Source organism: Betta splendens, chromosome 10, assembly GCF_900634795.4.
Source record: "Betta splendens chromosome 10, fBetSpl5.4, whole genome shotgun sequence".
Lineage (NCBI taxonomy): Eukaryota > Metazoa > Chordata > Actinopteri > Anabantiformes > Osphronemidae > Betta > Betta splendens.
Window position 1 is genome coordinate 2,765,956 of NC_040890.2, and position 6,000 is coordinate 2,771,955.

Below are 6,000 nucleotides of genomic sequence, written 5' to 3' on the forward strand. Positions count from 1 at the left end.
ATTTGTAATTAATCAGTTAAGACATTACTGAAACTAGCTGATGAGTTAAATGTATAGCTGATTGGATCTGCAAAGCTAAAGGTGCAAAATATAGTGCTAAATATGTCCAAAAAAGCACAAGCAGTTTGACTTCAATTAAATAAGTTACACAGGTTGTTACAACAGTCCTCTAAACCACTCCTACAATTTTTGTTGAAAGTCTTATTTTACTCAGGTTTGGAACCAGGATTTCCAAGGTTGGAGTCAAGCTCCTTAACCACTGAACCACACTAAGTGCTGCTGTCACTGCTCAGAGCAGCACTATACATACTATTTGAAAAACTTAAAAATTCGTAATACATCTATAATATAATATATAAAATAAATATATAGATTATTTTATTGAAAAGAAGTTTGTTACTCAAAGCTTTTCAATACAATGCCTTTAGTGACATCTAGTGGCCAGAAAATGAATTGCAGCTTGAAGTTACTGTAATGAATGATGGTTTCAAACTCAATTTGAGGCCTTCCTATTAATACCATTTGGCTTTTTTAATTGATAGCATTGTGATGCTCTGAGCAAAATACACTTTTGTGTGATTCATTCCAATAAATACACTAAATAGACATTTAAATAAACTTGCGTAAACATCCTGTAATGTGATTTTTGTCTGCTTGCGCCTTCTTGATATTTATAAAAATAGTAAATACATAGAGAGCAACAGTCCACTGAGGAGGGTACCCTTGTGCTGTGAGGTGTCGCTTTATTTAGAAATAGAATTTGTTCAGCAGTCCGAGGGCTGAGACTGCAATCAATTCAATTTGTCCTCTCTTCCTTGCAGGATCCATGTGGCTCATATGTCACTTTCAGTTGAACAAAATCGTCACCTAAACACCCCACAAATCTTGCTAAGGCGTCTCCTCCTTGTAAAGATTAATTACACATGATCACAAAGAAAACAAATATGACTACGAACAAGTGAAAATGTTATGTTCAGAGAGTGATAACTGGGGCTGCAGTGACGAGTTAAAGAGAAAAGTTTTGTCTTAAAAAAAACGTGTCCTCATGCTCTACCTGCAACATCACAAGAGAGTAAAGACCCTACTTTCGATCAGCCTAGATTTTGACAGCTCTAGGTCAAAGGTCACTTGACCTTTTCATCCTTGACCCTGCAATGTCAAAGTGTACCTGTTCTTTGACCCCGAATGTCAAAGTGTACCTGTTCTTTGACCCTGAAAGTCAAAGTACAATTGCACTCTAACCCCGAATAATGAGGGTGTGCCGATCTTTCATCCTCCGTGTTAAAGGGCACTCTGATCATCAGAGCGAAGCTATTATGTGACACGTCTGCTACCAGTTGCCTCCTCGAGCGTGTGGCTTTATAAAAACGCTTCTATGAAGGATTTTGTAGTGATCAGAGACTGTTGTATGTGGGAGCAAAACAGTAAAATTGCAGATTCTCCCACAGTAGAGGATTCTCATAGTGTCATCAACAGCGTGAACGTTTGGTTTGCAGTGGAGTCAGTATCAGCACAGAGCTCCTAAGAAAACGAAGCTGCAATTGTCACACTTGTCTGTTTGGAGTACCCCCGTACTTTCTGGGGAGATATTATTAGGCTCTGAAGAGAAGGGTTTTGACCAGCAGCTTCGTCGCTGCGGCGAGGAGTTACCGATGTAACATTTATTCTTTTAAAAAATAAAAACTTGTGAATTTGTGAAAAGACTACTGAAGTGAATGAAAAGACTTATAATGAAGCAAAAAACATGCAGGGTGTTCAGAGTTGAGGTTTTTGGCGAGGAGAGAAGATGCCTCCTAAACTGGAAAACTTGATGAAGATTTACTACAACCCATCTCATCCTGGCAGTTATGGCGGTGTTGCTCCTTTACACAAAGCCTTAAAACAGGATTCTGGCAAGAAAATTAGTGTGGATCGCATCAAAGAGTTTTTAGCAAAACAAGACGCGTACACGCTGCATAAGCCTGTAAGGATCCATTTCCCTAGAAATAGGGTGTTTGTGTCCAGATCTCTGAACCAATTTTAGGCCGATGTCTGCGACTAGCGTCATACAACCATAGTTATAAGTTTCTTTTTTTTTTCTCTTTTTTTGTCCTGTCCAGCAGTTTAACAAGCAGCATATCATACGCTGAATGCCATATTGTGATGGACAGCTTTGCTTTAACAAGAGGAGTATATATAAAATATATATACTGTCCTTGATTTATGGTTTTACTTAATGGTTTATTTAGCTAATACAAAATATGTGATGTTGCTGTGTTGGTGGACAGGCTAAGTTTCTGCTTTAGGGTGTGTATGCGGGGGGGGGGGGGTTAAGGGGTGCAACCAGCTGCTGAAACCAAGCAAATTTGTTAAGTAAACAATCGGAGCAAAATAAATATGCAGGGATGTACCTTAGGCTAACACATTCATAACTAAACAACTGTTGTACTGTGGTTTACCTTGGAGATTAATACTAATACCAATGATAGTGTTAAGGTATGTGCATACTCATACAAACATACATATCATATACATACACATATGCATTGTTATACATATCCCATACTACTTAATAAAAGTCATGACATACAACACCACAATTTCCATATTCACACATTATTGATATTGGTAGTGATAAGTATCAGTAATACTTACAGTTGGATTTGGAAAGTGTCCTACTACAAGGTTAGTAAGGCTGTAGCTTAATATTATTCACCCAAAGGGGGAGGCAGACGTTGGTGCATGAACAATGCCACTTGTGGAAGCCAGGGTGATGTGAGGGGCTCGGCCACTACGCCCATCCAACAAGCAGAGGAAAGAATCCTGGCAGCCAGGGAGCCCACGCACCTTCAGTTCCAGGAGGGCAGGTGTTGCGACTCAAGCCGCCCACACACAGCCCCTCAGGCAGAGCTGCAGCAGCCACAGAGACAGCACCCGAGGTCAGAGTGGGCCACTGTAGGTCAGCTCTGTCCGCCCCATGAGAACCAGGGGCAAACACTCCCCCCGGTGGGAGGGTCGGCCTGAAAGAGTGGAGCCCGTGGACCCATGGTCCTCAGGGAGCCCGCCAGGAGATGCCCCCGCGCCCGGAGTGGGCCCCCCCCCCAGTCCACCACCCCTACACGAGCGGAGCGGGGCCTACCCCATCGGCCCAACCTCATCCCCTGGCACCACACTGGGCCTGCAGCACAAGGCCAGCAATTGGTGGGGGTCAGCAGAAAAGAGACCACCCAGGCAGACGATCATCGTGCCCCGGGTGGAAAATCGGACCACCCACACTCCAACCGCACCACACGCATACAAACTTACACAAAAACAGATGCATACACCCACCCACACGTACAACACACATCATCACATCAACACACACACCATGAACTCTCTCACAACAAACTAGTCAATCATATGTGAACCAATACACTCTCGGATACATTCTCGCACCCACACCATTCGCTTGATCACATTCGTGGGGAGGGTAGGTCTCCGGCCTGCCGTCCATGTGGCCCCAGGCAGGGACCGCAGCTCCTCCCGAGCCCCGCCCAACTCCCCCAACCCGGGGGAGGCAGAGGGCAGCGGGGAAGGCACCCCAGAACACTGCAACCCAGCTTGGACATGAGTGTGTGGAATTAAAGTGCACTGAAGGTGGGTGACACCCCCAGGGGCACGACCGCTGGCTGAAGGTGTGTCCCCTGCACAGTGCCCCCCCCTCACCCTAAATGTCATTTTGCAGTTAAACTGGGTGGTGATCTCTCCACCAGGGCCAGTGGGCAAGGCCACAACTGGCCTCAGCCCCAGGCCCCAGTGAAAGAGCCCACCCCCGGCCCTAAATGTATGTGTATGTGGGTAAGTATAAGGAACTTTGGGAGATTGCCAATTCTCCAAGGGGTCCAGCAGACAGAGCCATCAATGTGAAGGCTCCGTCCACTGGCCCCTCCGGAAAGAGCCCCCAGATTCCTAGACGAGTGTGTATGACTAATGTGAGTGTGTATGACTAATGTGAGTGTGTATGACTAATGTGAGTGTGTATGACTAATGAACCATAGTTATAAATTTTTGCTAAACATTATTGATGTATTCTCTAAAAAAGCGTACGTTAGGCCTATTAAGAATAAGGGCGTAAAAGAGGTGGCGACCGCTTTTGAGTCTGTTCTTGATGAGAGTAGAATCCCTAAATCTATTCTGACGAATCAGGAAAAAAACTGTTTAATAACAAACTATTTAAGGCTCTGATGAAAAAAAATAAATCAGACATTTCAGCACATCCAGATAAGTTAAAGCGTTGCTCGTGGAGCGCTACAATAAAACTTTAAATATAACCTGTACCGTTACTTAAAGAACACCCTGAGATATGTGGAGGTTTTGCAGCAAATTGTCAAAAGCTACAATAATGCGTATCACTCCAGTATTAAAATTAACCCTGCTCAGGTGACGTCTGAAAATGCTTTTGGAGGTATTTCAGAATCTGTACGGCTCCTTTCCTTTGAGACACAAGAAAGCCTTGAACTTTAAAGTCGGTATATGTATATATGTATCTAGATCTAAATGAGACCCTGTTTTAAAGATCCATGCACACGCGTTTTTCATGCTCCACATTGCTAAAGAATTGAACCTTGATGTCTCAGTAAGGTGTCTGTAACTTTCATGCCAAAAAGCGTTGTAGATCGCCCACACGGCCCGTCTGAAAATGTGTGTTTTAAGCTCTCGTCCACAACGCTCTATTTTCGGAGTGTGTCTGAAGCTAAACTGATCGCCACACCCCTTTGAGGAAGCGCATAGCCGTGGGAATTAAACATCATGGTCACTGAATCCATTGTAACAGTGACACTGGCTGACTCATCCTCGTAGTGGAGTTCAACCATACGTTTGATCCAAAATCTGACTCTGAAGTCGAATGGGAGGCTGTTGAAGTGGTTACACTTCGACAAGCGCAAGGTACGTCTAACTGGCAGATTCACGTTTAATTTAATTTGATTTATAGAATACGCAACTTGATTAGCTGCTAACGCTAATACTAATGGTTGCAAACTAGCAGCCTGAATTAATACAACAGAATATTCATAACACGACTACAGCTTGTTTTGGAGCATAGCTTGATAAACTAATATAAACTCATTTTTACATGTTTTTTTATTTGTCGTTCTGCTGCTGTGTGAAAATAATTTTTCTATAATGGGATCTGCAGCTGCAGCTTATATTTTGCCATATTTGTCTGTAATTAAGTGCCAGTGTAGGAACAGTGAATGCCTACAGAGGCATGGTGTGACAGCAACTATTGCTTTCAAGATATTGCATGTGTTTATTACTTTTATTAATAAATTAAAATTTCGATAAATTTTACCTCAAGACGCCTAAACTAGTTGCCAAACCTACTGTCATGTATGGTTGATGATCCAGGACTGGAGCCAGTATGATTGAATGTGTATTCATTAAAAATATTGTTTTTTTCAGTACTATGTCTGTGTGTATCTCATGTTGTTGCAGGTATCTAGCCTAGAAGTCTTGTCAGCTGGTGCTGGGGACTTCTAGGGCCAAGAGTCCAAGTCATCCCACCTTCCCTGGTCTGGATCGGGGCAGTGTTTAGCTGAGGGACAAGGCACCTATGTTGGACTTAGACCACCTGTGAAATACCTAAATTATTGGGGTTTTTTTGGCAATACCTCAATAAAAGCTGAAATATTATAAACCATTTGTCTGTTTTCCCTCATTAGGTATATACATACAAAAATGGTTCAGTGAAACAGCAATAGTCAAAACCAACTTTATTTTTAACCAATGCCCCAGCACTATAATGCTGGATAAGTTACCGTCACAGTTCAATTTGCAGATCACAAAATTAACAGGTAGGATTCATAGTCATGTTGAAAGCATAGTTTCTGGAGTGGAACAGGTACAGTCATGAGCAGTTGGCTGGGGAGATGTAAGGATCTTTTTTGTCTTCACGTGTTGGAAGACATCGGAAGCAGTGAAGCTGCTGTACAGATGGAGGATGCAGCTGTTTTCCTTGACACCACTCTAGAAGGTATA